The sequence below is a fragment of the Miscanthus floridulus genome, chromosome 8, assembly GCF_019320115.1.
Source record: "Miscanthus floridulus cultivar M001 chromosome 8, ASM1932011v1, whole genome shotgun sequence".
Lineage (NCBI taxonomy): Eukaryota > Viridiplantae > Streptophyta > Magnoliopsida > Poales > Poaceae > Miscanthus > Miscanthus floridulus.
The window spans coordinates 84695088-84710365 of NC_089587.1; the positions used below are offsets into that span (position 1 = coordinate 84695088).

The window sequence follows — 15278 nt, forward strand, 5'->3', positions numbered from 1 at the left end:
GTAGGTAGTTTTTAAATTTCAAAATTCTATTATTTGCTTACTTTGGTCATGTTGTCATCAATCACCAAAAAGGGGGAGATTGTAAGGAAAATGGATCCTAGGCCTATTTACTTTAGATTTTGGTGTTTGATGACCAACACAATCAAATTGGACTAATGAATTTATAAGTGTTTGTTTTGTAGTTCAATAGGGTGCAAGACATGACTTGAACAGAGGCGACGTGATGATCCGATGATCAACACCTCAAGCAAGACCTTAAGAGCACAAGAGAAGACCCAAGATATCAAGCAAAGTCCAAGCATAAAGATAGGAACCAAGTTGCATGCAAGATCGCGAAGAAACGAGCTCACAGAAGTGACCGGACGCTAGACCGGACGCTGGAAGAAAGTGATCGGACGCTAAACAAGTGAATCGACCGGACGCACTGATGGCACTGTTCATCAGTCTGACAACACACTCAGCAAGTGACCGAACGCTGGCGGCAAACCGACTGGACGCTAGACAGCAGCGTCCGATCGAGTATAGAGAGGTTCCAGAGCGGCGAACTTGCGACCAGACGTGTCCGGTGGCAAGTGACCGGACGTTGGCAGTGTCCAATCAGTTGTTCGTGGCTCCAACGGTCGGGACGACCAGACGCGTCCAATCAAGATGACTCCAGCGTCCGGTCAGTAGCAGAAAAGCGGGACTTTGTCCCCAATGGTTACTTTCTTAGTGGAGCTTATAAATACAACACCCAACCGACTATTTGAGCATCGTGGAGCTAACAAAACATACCAAGGGTGTTGATACACCATTTTAGTGATCTCCACTTGCTTAGTGTTTAGTGATTCATTAGGTGATTAGCATAGGTGCTTTGCGAAGTACTTAGGTTGATTAGACCACCGCTTATGCGCTTGCTCTAGGTTTAGGCCTAGTGTTTAGTGAGGGTTGCATACCTCTTACCACTCGATGTTTGCGCGCACCATTGTTGTACATCAGAGGGGCTTGTAGTCTTATGAGATCATACCAAATGAGTTTGTGGTGTGGCCACCACCGTGTACCGGAGGGAACAAGGCCTGTGTCGTTTCGACTGGAAGATTGATAGTGAAGACAGTGGGGAGCATCCGAGAGAGGCTTGCCGAAAGGCACGTTGGAGACCCACTTACGCGTGGGGAAGGCCCAAGGCTATCCATGGAGTTACCCAACTGGGAGCTTGGCCCTTACTAGGGATTCCTTGCGAGGGGCTCCAACGAGGACCAGGGGAAGCTTGCGTGCTTCTCAATACCTCAGTAAAAATACCAGAGTTGTCAACGAGAGTTTGCATATCTCTACCTTGCTCTTTAGCTTCTGCATTTACATTAATTGTATTACTTCTTTTATGGTAGAGATAGCAACACACTAGCAAAACTGTAGTTGTACATTTAGATAGTTTATCTATTGCATAGGTTTTGCTAGGGTTAGAAAAAGAGGCCATTATAAGGAGTTAGATTTTTAAGTTGCCTAATCCAGCCCCCCTCTTAGGCGTCATGGTCCCTTTCACTAGGTGAAATCGCCGCAACTTGGAATGGCGGCGCGTGCGGTGCTGTAGGGACGGAGTCGCCAACTTGCCCACATGGCCAGGGCTGCTCGACGGTGGTGGCTGCTGCTCAGCAAAGGAAGAAGAGAAGAGAAGAGGAGAAAGAAGAAGATGACAGGTGGGGCCCGCGCGCCAGTGAGAGGGAGAGGGGCGGACCCAACTATGGCTCAGGGGCATCAGATGTCCAAAACAAAAATTTCTCTCTCCTCAACTAGCTGCAACTAGTCCACTGTGTTCTGTGGCCTAATTTCACCGAACCAGTGTGTCTTCTGGCAAAATGCTAAAAAGTGGGTGTCCGCTAGCTAATGACCATCATTTTGTATGTCCAACAACCAATTCTCCCTATATTTTATGATGTTTGAAAAGTACCCATGCGATATTCTTTTAAAATTTTCTCTACTATGTGTTTTTATTTTTTTCCTTATACTTTGCTCTAGATTTCATTATTCTTTATTTGTGTTATTTATTTATTTATTTATTTATTTTTATGTATATTATAATATCAATTTCATGAACCTAAACTGAGAACGTTTGAAAGCTCTAGTTTGGTTTTAGTGAATTGATGAAACCCTAGGTGTTAACCTAGTTTATCAAGTGATCATGAGACAGGTAGCATATTCCAAGTGGTGAAGCAAATGAAGATCATGACATGATGATGGCGATGCCATGGTGATGATCAAGTGCTTGGTCTTGAAAAGAAGAAAGAGAAAAACAAAAGACTTAAGACAAAGGTATAAATGGTAGGAGCCATTTTGTTTTGGTGATCAAGACACTTAGTGAGTGTGATCACATTTAGGATTGATAGTCGTACTATTAAGAGGGGTGAAACTCGTATCGGAATGTAGTTATCTAAGTGCCACTAGATGCTCTAACTCATTGTATATGCATTTAGGACCTAGTGGAGTGCTAACACCCTTGAAAATGGTTGTGAAAATATGCTAACATACGTGCACAAGGAGATACACCTGATGGTTGGCACATTTGAGCAAGGGTTAGGAACTTCACTAACGGAGTGTCCACCCGTAGTGTGCGAACAGTCTAACGGTGCCACCGGTGCCCTATATAGAAAAGATGGAAGTCACTGTAAATGACCAGACGCTAGGTCACTTAGTGACCGAACGCTAGAGGGCAGCGTCTAGTCTCGCTGACGTGGCAGTGCATAGAGGAGACGCTGAGTGATCAGACGCTGGGTGAGTCCGGTCGAGCATGACTAGACACGTCCGGTCGTGATTTATCGTTTCTGGATGCTTACTGGAAACGACCAGACGCTGAGGTCCAGCGTTCGATTACTTCGCAACCAGACACTGAGGTCCAGCATCCAATCACTTCGTAGCAGCGCGTTCGGTCATCACTTAACCGTTGGGATCAGGCGCTCGGTATTTGAAGAAAGGTGACACATGACGTGCATCGCACGACCAGATGCTGAGGTCCAGCATCCGGATAATCTGACCGGTGCGTTCGGTTGGCCCGTGTTCAGTGCAGTGAGGAGCCCAACGACTCTATTTCGTGGGGGCTTTTATTTAAGCCTCATGGCCGGCTCAAGCTCACTCTCTTGGCCATTGGTATTGACATAGCAACCTTGTGAGCTTAGCCAAAGCCCTTCCACTCATCTTCATCATTGATTCATCATCTTTGTGAGATTAAAAGAGAATCCAAGTGCATTGCTTGAGTGTTTGCATCTAGAGGCACTTGGTGTTCGTGTTTTGCTGTGGGATTCACTTATTACTCTTAGTGGTTGCCGCCACCTAGATGGCTTGGAGCAGCGAGGATCGTCGAGCGGGGTTGGTGATTGTCTCCGGCTCTGATCATGGTGATTGTGAGGGGTTCTTGACCTTTCCCTGGCGGAGAGTCAAAAGATACTCTAGTGGATTGCTCGTGGCTTGTGTGATCCTTATCTTGTATTGGTTGTGCGGCACCCTATTGAGGGTTTGGTGTGTAATGCCAATTAACGTGTGAACCTCCAAGTGAGTGAATTGCCACAACGAGGAGTAGCTTGCCGGCAAGCAAGTGAAACTCGGTAAAAAATCATTGTGTTTATCATTTGATTCTGAGGTGATTGGTCTTTATTTATATTGATTCTTATGATTGATTGGTTCACTCCTCGATACGGTGGTATAACTATCTTGCTCTCTCTCTTTACATTACCGCAAACTAGTTATCAAGCTCTTTAGTGTACCTAGTTGTGAGAGCTTGTTAGTTTGGTTAGTGTGGCTCTTTAGTTAGTCTTTGAGAGCACACTAACTTAGTGTAGTGCCATAGCTATTGTGTGGTTAGAGACAATAGAAATTAAAATTGTGGTAGATGACTTGTATTTTTAGTAGGCTAGCGCAACACTTGCTTCACCTCATAATTATCTAACCAATTTGATAAGTGTTGTTGTAGAAATTTTTATTTGGCTATTCATCCCCCCTCTAGCCATTAGGACCTTTCAACGTTCTTCTTACAAAGGTGTAACATTGTTTTTTGAATCTAGAACATCGTCTCTGCACAATAAAAGAAAATGTTATATCTTTATAAGATAAATGTTCACGTAATATATATATATATATATATATATATATATATATATATATATATATATATATATATATATATGCGATGTTCTATAATGTATTTAATGATGGTATATGGTATATTTAGTTATGTTCACTTAATATACATATGATGTTTTAAGTATATTTTAGGATGTTTGAAAAGTATCACTGTGATGTTCTTTTGAAATTTTTCTCTATTACAAAGTCTTTATTTTTTCCCTTATGCTTTGTTCTAGATTTTATGATTTTTGTTTATGTTATGCATTTATTTATTTAAATATTATAATAACAATTTCATGAACCTAAAACTAGAATATTGTTCTTCTAAACCGAGAATATTTTTCTTACGTAGACAAAACATTATTCTCTGAACCTAGAATATGGTCTCCGCTCAATAAAAGAAAATATTTTATCTCCATAAGATAAATGTTCGTTAATAAAATTTTATCGGAATATCCATATGGGATCTTGTTTTGAAGGATTTATTAAAAGAAAACCGATGGTGCAAATCAGAATTTAATTTGGATATTTAGTTTTAGAGTTATAATTTTTTTAATTCGTTAAAAGTCACCGCATGCCACGTGGATGTGGTGGGCCCTGCACGATTGGCCAGCCTGCGCGCACCATGCGTCCGTGTGTTGCCGCCTGCGAAATTTCCCACGCTGCCGCTTTTCTCGCGTTGCCCGTCGGCGCGTGGAGTCATCCGAACGGCCGGACCGTAGGAGCCCCGCACGCGGACGGATGCATTACCGTTTTTACAAAGGAAGTTCATCGAGAACGAGCTCTGGCTCGGTTGGCAAGCGGTGCAGCCGTGCAGGTGAGCACGCTGCCCACCAGCGTTCGAACCCTGGGTTCGGCGCTGGTGTTCTCACTGGGATTTATTCCCATAATAACTTTCAGTGAAGCCTCTCAACGTGTGGTGTCATAAATGGACTGTGACGTTCTCATCACCTACAGAGCCTGTTGGTTTCTCGTGATCTCTCTAGAGCACGTGTAGATGTGTGTCTGTATACGAACAGATGCTACAGATGAGAGGTGAAAAAAAAGTTCATCTTAGAAGCGCTAATCTTGACCCACCAATACTGCACGGCGTTGCTGTATTTAATAATGGACCGTGGTCTGGCTCAATTCTTCGCCTCTGTATTGGCCCAATTGATGGACGATAGCAACAAGCCCAAAGGTAAAAGGGCCCAAACCGTTAGTTCTTCCATCTCTTGATCTCCTGTGTCATGGGTGCCCTCGTTTATTGGCAAGTAGTTGAGGCCGTGCGGCTCCACTAATCAGCAGTAGAGGGCTAGATGCAACAGGGGTCTGGGGTTGGGGGTTGCTCCAGAGTCCAGATGCAGGGGCAGGGGTGAGACCCGCAGCTTGGTGGGCCTTTCTCAGTCCGAAGCTTCGCCGGCGGTGCTCCGTGGATTCGCTTTCTCCGTCGACGCCGTCGGTCCTCAGGAGTCAGGATGCTTGGCTCGCTGATGACATCCGCCACCAGCTTGTAAGTACTCATCAGCTCGAGCAACAGTGTAGGAAAAGAAAACAATGGATTGGAGTTGATTCCTTTTTTTCCTGTTTTTTTTTCGATCATATCCTAGGGCACATATTTCATTATATAGAACTAGAGTTTCAAGGTTACATAGGACTACACAATCCCACATGCACACACGAACAGCAAGAAAACATAAGAGGGGAGTAACCCTCCACCTCACAGCCTTAACTGATTGAGCCTAATACATGAATGCAACAACCTTTTATCTATGATATTGTCTTCCAGTACAGGTCCAGTTACGCTTCAGGTTACGGCATTTCGAATCCATGAGTTGGTTTGTGTAATTTTCTTCCTCTTCTACAGATTCCTCTCGAATCGCATTTGGTTTTCGCTGATTTCTCTACACTAGATTAGCTGTTCAGGCCCCATGATACAATGGTTTGGTTAGTTAATCTTCACTTACAGGAAAAGCCTGCCCACTGCAATCTGTGGGACTAGTTTGCCACTGTTTTACTAAAAATCTTCAAGATAACAATCAGGACACCTTAATCTGCAACATAACTTTACAATTGTGCTTTTCATTTTACTTTGTATATATACTCATCATTGGAAGATGTTCCATCTCTTCAGAACCTGCAGAGCTATGTGATTATGCAGTTCCAGGTTTGGGTTTTTATTATACCCCTTTTTCAGGTAACCAAAAGGCAAAAATTGAGCCTACAGAAGCAATAGTGAAGGTCTCTAATGGTTCTCTTACTGTGCAACAAGTCACAGTAGAGCTTGAGAGACTCGTACCAGGCTGGAAATGGGTTTTGGAAGAAATTAATAAAAACTCCTTTGCCACAACTTTTCCATCTAGTGCTGAGTTAAAACGGATGGATGATTGGGGTCCCGTGGAAGCAAGGAGTGCAAAAAGCAAAATTGACTATTTCAAAGAAAAAAGATGCAGAGGTGTACAAGTATGAAATTCCTAAAGTTTGGGTACAGGTCCATGGTCTCCCAAGCGACTTACGGAATTTTTCGTATCATCTGGGCTGTGGTACTATTCTTGGTGCCACAAAGATGGTGGACATGAAATTTACCAAGCGATTTGGAAGACCAAGGCTGAGAGTTGCTGTACTAAGTCTAGAACTAATTCCGGATTTAGTTGACGTTGTAATCGGAGAATTTGTATATGAACTCCAATTCAGGCTAGAAACAGAAGAGGAGGAAAATGACCCAAGACTAATTGACATGGATAATCAGCCGGGTGAATCCGGCAAAAAAGATGATGGTTTGGACAAACTCAACAAAGATTCAGGACCTAATACTCCAACAAGGAGAACACAAAGAAAGATAAGAAAGATGGGAGTTCTTCTGCTCCACCAGCAGCAAAAAATTCAAACAAAGGGATACAGGCTGTTGTTCTGTCATGGCCCATTTTGGAGCTGAAGTCGACCGGGTTATCTAACTCGACCAAAGCTTGGGTAGTTAAATCTTTCCATGGGCCTTTAAATTCAGAACCCCCTGCACAAACCCTGCTGAGAATACCACGCCTACCTCTAGGAGCAAGCGCAATGTGGCGATAGGCGACCAAGACTCGACTGAGAGAGCGGCCAAGCTAAAGGCACATAAAAATTTGGAGGAACCTAATAATTCAGGTAACATTTTAAACGTTTCTTTCATTCTCTAAAGATGTAGTTGCTGATAACATTAGTAAGGTGGTGGTTTTGTTAGGTTCAGAAGATACTAGTGTTAGACGAAAGGAACTACATGCTAGTAGCAAATAATTGGATTGTAACTTAACAGATTCGGAGGATGAACTTGATCTCTTAGCTATTAACCAACTTTGTGGTGAGATAGCCGAGGATATGAGTGAAGGGGAAGCTAGTGATCTATATGATCTACAGGCGGTGCCCCGAAAAAATAAATCAAGTTCAAAAAAGAAAAAGAAATTAGGCAAGAGAAAATCAAAAGAGAACCTTTAGTTTAACAAACGAAGGGCATATTTTGGATTTGTAATGGGTTAGGTGACCCAAAGAAACATAGATTTGTGTCTGATTTGGTGCGGGAAAAGGAGCTAGGTTTTGTTGCTTTATCAGAGACCGGTAGGAGAGACTACTCACCAAATTTTCTAAAAAATTTGTGTGGTGGCAAGAACTTTTTATGGCACTGTAAACCTCCTTAGGGAAGATATGGTGGCATGCTAGTAGGCATAAACCTTCTAGAGTTCGACATTGGTGAGATAGAAGAAGGAGATTTCTTTGTAAAATTGAAATTGAGAAATAAACAGGATGGCTTTCAGTGGTTGCTTGTGTCTGCCTATGGGGCAGCTCAACATCATCTTAAAGAGGCATTTTTAACAGAGTTAGTCCAACTATGTTCTAAAGAAACCTTACCTATTTTGATAGGTGGTGATTTTAACATCATTAGAGGGCCACAAGAGAAAAAAATGCCAATTACAATGATAGATGGCCATTCTTGTTTAATGCTATCATTGATGCCTTTAACTTAAGAGAGTTGGAACTTTCTGGAAGACAGTTCACTTGGTCTAACAACCTAGAAATTCCAACATTTGAAAAGTTAGATAGGATTCTTTCTTGTACAGAGTGGGAATTAAAATTCCCATGTACCACTGTCTAAGCTCTATCAAGAGAGATCTCTGATCATACACTCATATTTATTAATATCGGGGAACCTGCATCTAATAATAATCAATACTTATTTAAATTCGAGTTGGGTTGGTTGTTAAGAGAGGGGTTTGTGGATTTAGTTACAGATATCTGAAATAGTGTGGATGAGGGGCGTAACTCTTTAGAGTGTTGGCAGGCTAAAATTAGACGCCCGCGTCAATACTTGAAAGGGTGGGCCAAAAATACAAGTGGTGCTTACAAGAAAGAAAAGAAAAAGTTGCTAGCAAAATTGGATGAATTGGATAAAAAGGCTGAATCAACTTTATTAGATCAAAATAAATTGAATCTTAAGTATGTCTTGAATGAAAGATTGTCCGAACTTCTACGAGAGGAAGAGATAAAATGGTACCAACATGCTAAAGTAAAGAATTTATTAGAAGGGGATGCCAATACAAAATACTTTCAGTTAGTAGCAAATGGGAAACACAGGAAAACTAGGATATTTAGGCTGGAGCGGGAGGAAGGTTTAATTCACGGTGATGCTGAGCTTAAAAAATATATCACCACTTACTATAAAAAATTATTTGGGCCATCTGATCATAACAATTTGGTGATGGATGAGTCATACCGTGATGACATCCCTCAAGTTACAACTGAGAAAAATGATCTCTTGGTTGCTGAGTTTACGGAGGAGGAGATTAGAGGTGTAATTTTCCAAATGAACCATAATACAGCTCTAGGTCCTGATGGCTTTCCTCCAGAGTTTTATCAGGTATTCTGGAATGTAATTAAGGATGATATGATGGCTTTGTTCACATATTTCCATAAGGGAGAATTGCCTCTGCATAGCCTAAACTTCGGAACAATCATTTTAATACCAAAGTCTAAAGAAGCTAAACAAATACAACAATATAGACCTATATGCTTGTTAAATGTTAGCTTCAAGATTTTTACTAAAGTGGCTACTAACCGAATTGTAAAGATAGCTCAACGCATAATTAAACCATCCCAAACAACATTCCTGCCTGGGAGAAATATAATGGAGGGTGCAGTTATTTTACATGAAACCTTACACGAGTTACATAAAAGGAAACAAAATGGAATTATCTTTAAGATTGATTTTGAAAAGGCATATGATAAGGTGAATTGGAATTTCTTACAACAAGCACTAAGAATAAAGGGCTTTCATCCGGTGTGGTGTGATTGGGTCAAAGTTTTTGCTCAAGGTGGGAATGTGGGCATTAAAGTTAATGACCAAATGGGCTCATATTTCCATACCAAGAAAGGTCTTAGACAAGGTGATCCTCTGTCACCGATCCTTTTCAATATTGTTGTAGATATGCTAGCTATCATTTTATCTAGAGCCAAGGAGGAAGGCCAAATAAAAGGGGTTGTTACACACCTAGTGGAAAATGGCTTGTCTATCTTGCAATATGCAGATGACACGGTTCTATTTTTTGACCATGATATTGAACAGGCAAAAAATTTGAAACGTTTGCTTGGTACTTTTGAACAATTATCAGGTTTGAAAATCAACTTCCATAAAAATGAATTATTTTGCTTTGGCCAAGCAAAAGAATTTGAGGAGCAATACTCATATCTATTTGGTTGCAAAATGGGATCATACCCTTTTCGATATTTGGGCCTTCCTATGCATTACAGGAAGTTATATAATAAGGATTGGAAATTAATTGGAGAAAGAATTGAAAAGAAGTTAAGTGGGTGGAAAGGAAAACATTTATCATATGGGGGTAGATTAGTGTTAATCAATTCTATTTTGTCAAGCTTACCTATATTCATGATGTCTTTCTTTGAAGTCCCAAGAGGTGTTCTAAAAAGATTGAATATTTTAGATCAAGAGGTTTTTTGGCAAAATGATGAGCACAAAAGGAAATATAGACTAGCAAAGTGGAATATTTTGTGCCAACCAAAAGAGCAAGGTGGTTTAGGAATTCAAAATCTAGATTTACAAAATAAGTGTCTTTTAAGCAAATGGCTTTTCAAACTTTGCAACGAGGAAGGCACTTGGCAGGAGTTAATTGGCAGGAGTTAATAAGGAACAAGTACCTAAAGAACAAGACTCTTAGTCAAATTGAAAAGAAAAATGGGTTTTCACAATTTTGGAATGATTTGCTCGGAGTCAAAGACATTTTCTTAAGTCTTGGGAAGTTTAAACTAGACAATGGAACTCAAATTAGATTTTGGGAAGATAAATGGTTGGGCTCCCAAGCCTTGAAAATCCAATACCCGAATTTATTTAATATAGTGCGGAAGAAACAAGCAACGGTGGCTGATGTACTTAATTCCACCCCTCTCAATGTATCTTTTAGAAGGGCACTAGTTGGGAACAAGCTGTTGGAATGGCAAAGTCTAGTTGCGAGAGTTGCTTTTATTAACTTAAATGAGGGTCGGGATACTTTCATCTGGAACTTAAATAATAATGGCTTGTAATCTGTTACACCCATGTACTAATACCTAGTCAATAACGGGATTAAGGTTATCCAGGAAATTTGGCATATAAAAGTGCCCCTGAAGATTAAGATTTTTCTTTGGTTCTTAAAGAAGGGGGTGATACTAACAAAAGACAATCTTGCTAGAAGGAAATGAAATGGCAGTAAGGCTTGTTGTTTTTGTAGTACACCTGAAACTATCCAACACTTGTTTTGTTTATTGCCATTATGCCAGTTTTCTTTGGCGTGCTGTGTTTGTTTTGTTTGGCATTAATCCTCCAAGGAACACGAACCATCTTTTCAATAGTTGGTCTAAGCTAGGAGGTTCTAAACATAATCATCTTTTATGGACTGGGGCTGCGGCGTTTTGCTGGGCAATATGGATCACAAGGGACGATGTGGTTTTTGATAAAGGTCACCCAAAAACTTTTTTGCAGGTTCTTTTTAGGGGAACATACTGGTTACGGTTTTGGGCCCTATTGCAGCGCTCGGATGACGGCAATGAACGGATTCTTGACATTGCAAGCTACTAGAATCGAGAGCCATGGAGTTCTTCGCATCGCATGGATGGTCTTTCATTTACCGTCTTGGACTTTAGTTTTGAACATGTAATAAGTTTTAATTATGGGTGTGCTACTGTAATAAGTTTGGACTAATACTTTTTCTTTTTAGAAGAAGGCTGAAGCCGAAAATTTTTCATTTTCTAAAAAAAATCTGTTATATATACTGATCATCTATTCTCATCAAGGTGCTCACCACCTCCCTCATGGAAGGCCTGGATTCGAAAGCCACCTGAGTGCAGGAAATCGCCAACTCCAACAAGTCCAGCGCCTTTGCCTTCTCATCTTCAGGCCAGTACATTATCTCCTCATCTAGAAAGCTCATCACGCTGCAGTAATCAGCATGCTTCGGGTTCAGTCTCATCCATGCCACAATGTCAACGCCGTCTCCGAAAGCAGGATCTACCGGCATCTTCCTACACAGGAGCTCGAGCAGCACCACACCGTAGCTGTAGACGTCGCTCTTCTCGGTCAGTCTTGTGTTGTATCCATGCTCTGAAAATTTTCCGACAACACAGGTTAACATAAGAGACCAGATGATACGGCATCGGAATGATTGTGAAATTTCTGAAATGAGGAAATGTATGTTACCTGGAGCAATGTAGCCAAGGGTGCCAACAACAACTGACACCGTCGCATCTGCATCCTCATCGCCTACAATCTTCCCCATGCCGAAGTCTGTAATTTTAGGCACCAAATCCACATCCATCAGTATGTTTCTTGACTTGACATCTCTATGAACAATCATCGGCACGCAGTCATGGTGCAGGTAGGACAAGCCCTGCGCCGCGCCAAGCGCGATCTGATGCCGAACCTTCCAGTCGAGAGCCACCTGAGGTTTTCTTCCATGCAATAGCTCAAAGAGCGTTCCTTCAGGCATGTACTCGGACAGAATCACGCCGAAGTTGCCGCGGATGCAGTAGCCCTCCATCTTGACGATGTTCCGGTGCTTCACCATGTTAAGAATCTTCATCTCGATGGGGAATTTGATCTGGGACAGGTCCACCGTTTTGACCGCCCACCGCCTTCCGGGAGCAAGCTCTGTCCGGTAGACTGTTCCATGCCGGCCTCTTCCAATCACATACTTCTCGCTCCAGTTGTCAGTGGCACGAAGGATGTCATCATAGGTCAGGTCTTCAGGCAATTCCTCCGTCGTGTCCAGGCCACGCACCGAGACATGTTTTGCCAACAGGCGCCGCCGTGACCTCTTCACCATGTAGTGAATTGCACACAGCCCAGAAGCCATGACAGCCAGAGCTGACAGTAGCAGTGCTATAATGATCCGTGTGTTCCTTCTTATACGCCTCCTAGACTGATTCTTGGAGCAAGGTGCATTTTCAGACTGTATGCATAGCTGAGGATTTCCCAGAAACCCCTCCGGAGACCGTTCTGCAAGCTTAGCCCAGCCAGCAGGGAGCAGACCAGAGAGCTGATTGAACGACACGTTCACCGCAGAGAGCGAGATCATGTTGTTCAGCTGCGGTGGGATCGGGCCAGAGCATCCGAAGATTGCCGAGGCTGCTTGGGATCGTGCCACTCAACATGTTGCTGCTGATGTTTATGATCTGAGAGATGAACTGGAGCTTGCCTAAGCTCCAAGGGATAGCTCCTTTCAAAGAGTTGTCGCCAAGCTGCAGCTCAAGGAGGCCCTGCGTTGAGGTGAAGGCGTCTGGAATTTCTCCACTGAGCTTGTTTCCACTGAGTACAAGATGCTGCAGGCTGCTGAGTGATATGATATCTGCAGGTATGCTTCCATTGAGAAGATTATTCTGAAGATCCAGACGGACGAGTCTCTTGCAGCTTCCCAACTCATGTGGTATTGGTCCGGACAGCTTGTTCGACGACAGGTTCAGGTTGCCAAGAAGGGTTAGAGCGCCGAGCTCAGGTGGTATGGGACCAGAGAAGCCGTTCCGAGACAGATCAAGCACTGTGAGGTTCCGCCATGGACCGAGCACACTTGGTATCCTGCCCTCAAACTGATTGCCACCCAATTCCACGTATGACCAGCCAGTGTTTATCCCCAAATCTGAAGGTAAACTGCCATTGAACAGGTTGTTTGCAAGATGGGCTCTCCACAGAGACTGACACTTGATGATCTCACTTGGAATGCTCCCACTGAATCTGTTCAATGCAAGGTCAAGAATGGCGAGCTGACCTCCGGTGCAGAGACCAGGTGGCATTGTGCCATGGAAGTGGTTCCCCATAACGTCAACCCGAACAAGTCCATGCGTCGTGTTCAGCCCCAGGTCTTGTGGGAGCTCGCCGGTGAAGTTGTTGAATGCCAGGAGGAGATCTCTCAGGCTGCTCATGTGGTTTATCTCTGCAGGGATCTCTCCATTTAGGCTGTTGTTGTAGAGCCCCAGCTTCTCCAGCTGCGGCATCTGCCACAGTGCTGCAGGCACAGGTCCATGGAGCATGTTGTGGTACAGGGACAGGGACCACAGCTTCTTGAGCTCGGCGAGCTCCGGCGGTATCTTCCCTGTAAGGTTGTTGTTCTGCAGGTCAAGGATGAGCAGCTCCTGGCATTTCCCTATCTCCGGTGGAATTGCTCCGGTGACGAACGTGTCCTTGATCGTGAGCCGCTGCAGTCTGCTGAGGTTGCCGATGACCGCCGGAATTGTGCCGGTGAACTGGTTGTTGTGCAGGAGTAGCGTTGTCAGAGACCCACACTTCCCGATGGACTCAGGGATGGAGCCATTGAAGCCATTCATCGAGGCCATAAACTTCTCCAGATTCCCGAGCTCGCCGATGCTCGCTGGCAGCTCTCCGGTGAACAAGTTGCTGTCGAGGTACAGCTTCTGCAGCTTGGTCAGGAAGCCGAAGATGTCGGGCAGGGTGCCCCCGATCTTGTTGGAGGATAGGAACAGGACGGTGAGGTTGTCGCAGTTGCCGAGGCTCCGGGGGAGCTCGCCGGTGATCTGGTTGCCGTAGAGGCTGAGGTACTGGAGCCCGTAGCGTGCCGGGAACTCCGGGCCGTTCCCGCTGAGGCTCAGGTAGGTGAGCCCCGGGAGCGCGGCGACCTCTGGCGGGATGGCGCCCGAGAGGGAGTTGTTGCTGAGTTCGAGCGTGGCGAGCGCGGCGGGCACGGCGCCCGTGAAGCTGTTCAGGCTCAGGTCCAGCGTCGCGAGCGCCGGCAGGGCGCAGAGCCGAGGCCCGGACGCCGCGAGCTCGCCGGACAGCCCCTGCCCGGAGAGGTTCACAGCCGCGACCGCGCCCGTGGCTGTGCACTGGACGCCGAGGAACGCGCAGTGGCTCGGCCTGGTGTCGCCGCTGCTGTTGGTGGTCGTGGCGTTCCACGACGGGAGGAGGACGCCCTGGGAGGCTGGCGGCAGGGAAGTGAGGAATGCGCGTAGGACGGCCGCGTCGCCGGCTCCCTGGGACGCCGCCGGCGTAACGGAGGCGGCGAGCGTGACGAGGAGCGAGAATGCGGCGGCACAAGACATCGGAGGGAGCTAGCTGCTGCCTTGATGTGGAGGCGGCGGCGGAGGAGGCTGTCTGCTGCCGGCGCGCGCTCTGAACTCTGAAGGGAGGAATGACAGCAGAGAGATGGGCGTATGGCCATGGTGAACCATGAAAGCATATATATATATATATAGAGAGAGAGAGCTCTGACCTCTGACAGCGATCACCATGGCGCGCGTAATTTAAAATTACTGTTGGGTCTAAATTTTGTGTGTTGCTGCATTGCAGTTGCAGGCTCCGCCATCTGTGGATTTTTTTTTAAAAAAAAAAGTTGAATATAGTTTCTGAATCCACTTTCTAGAGCCTGACTGTGATGATCAGGCTATCCGAGACCAAGTTGCTGATGGTGGTTGAGCTTTCGGCTAATATTCCAAGCACAGATGCTATGGAACAAGAACTGGTGAGGGTGCAGGTGATATCCACAGGAGGAATTCATCTGTGCCAGTTGGATTTTTTCTAGGGTTCAGAATCTTTGCCCTGCCTTTGTGACCGCTGATGATCTGTGGAGGCAACTAGATTTTGCAGTGGGCTTAAGTGCAGCCGTGCAGGATCCTCTTGTTGCAACTTGCTATAATTATATTGTTGTCTTGTTCATTCTTTGTGTCAGCAGCATTTGTCTGCT

At 44.4% G+C, this 15278-nt stretch overlaps 1 pseudogene; it reads right to left on the reverse strand.

Annotated features, from left to right (window-relative positions):
* Positions 1–11351: 11351 nt before the first annotated feature.
* Positions 11352–14637, reverse strand: LOC136469507 (leucine-rich repeat receptor-like protein kinase PEPR2; annotated as a pseudogene).
* Positions 14638–15278: the final 641 nt, after the last annotated feature.